The sequence below is a fragment of the Lipotes vexillifer genome, unplaced genomic scaffold (assembly GCF_000442215.2).
Source record: "Lipotes vexillifer unplaced genomic scaffold, Lipotes_vexillifer_v1.1 C26520259, whole genome shotgun sequence".
NCBI classification, from domain to species: Eukaryota; Metazoa; Chordata; class Mammalia; order Artiodactyla; family Lipotidae; genus Lipotes; species Lipotes vexillifer.
The window spans coordinates 1-1,079 of record NW_006790654.1 but is presented as its reverse complement, the minus strand read 5'-3'; the positions used below and the strand labels follow the sequence as shown (position 1 = coordinate 1,079).

Genomic DNA, 1,079 nt, shown 5'->3' with positions numbered 1-1,079 from the left:
AACCCGTGTCCCCTGCATCGGCAGGCGGACGCTCAACCACTGCGCCACCAGGGAAGCCCCATATGGATGTTTTTTAAGGGCAATTTGCATGACTAGCATGTGACCTAGGAAGTCACTCCCATGCCTATGGGAAAGTCAGCCTCTGGCTCAGTTACCATTATCACTGTTGTCCTGGGTGACATTGTCATAGAGGGACCCTGCCATACCTGTTCAGGACCCCAGGCTGCTACCCAGAAGTGATAAATGTTCACATTCACATAATTTAATGAGCTAAAAGTTTTCAGGAGAAGTTGAAGACACCCTTTATTTTATTTCCTGTCCAATCCCATTCTTCACTTCTTCCTAAGAGGCAACCAGTATTTTGTATTCCATACTAAGGTTTTTTATATATTGATGTATAATTTTACCATGCACAGGTACCCACAAAGACTAGGGCTTAGAAGACCCACCCCACCCCACTCCTCTACACTGATTTTGTTTATAAGGGGAAGATTGATTTTGGGTTTTCCAGGGTCCCAAGGAAGACCATCTCCCTCCCTCTGTGGTGATCCTGAGCAGCATTTGGACCAAGCCTGGGTGTGTTCAGAGACTCCTGGATACCTGCTTTAAAATTTAAAAGGTGAGAGATTTGCCCACATGAATCAACCAGAGACCTTTATTTATTTATGAACCAATAACTTTATTGGAAGAAACGGAAAAACTGGAAGAAAAAAACTTAAGTGAATTTCTTCTGCAAGGGCACTATTGCCGTGTGCGTGGCAGGCACGGTGACCAGCGCTCTGGTCACCCCGTGGCTCTGGGGAAGTCCAGTCCAGGCTCAGTTCTTGTCGCTGTCGCCCAGGGTGGGCTTGTCAAAGAGGGACGCTGCCAGGTCGACGTCCGGGGCCCCCATCATGCTCAGGGTGGTGACGTGACCCTCCAGCTCGCTGATGAACGCCACCTGCTGGCTGCGGTAGTGAGTTGCCAGGAAGCGGTGCAGGTGGGGGTCGCTCTTGTCGGTGGCCAGCTGGTGCAGGTGGAGCAGGCTCTGGTTCACGAGCTTCTGCAGGAACAAGGCGCACTTCATGGCCTTGAGGCCG

General features: G+C 50.4%; 1 pseudogene; it reads right to left on the bottom strand.

Annotated features, from left to right (window-relative positions):
• Positions 1–817: 817 nt before the first annotated feature.
• On the bottom strand, positions 818–1,075 carry LOC103072152 (ferritin heavy chain pseudogene; annotated as a pseudogene).
• Positions 1,076–1,079: the final 4 nt, after the last annotated feature.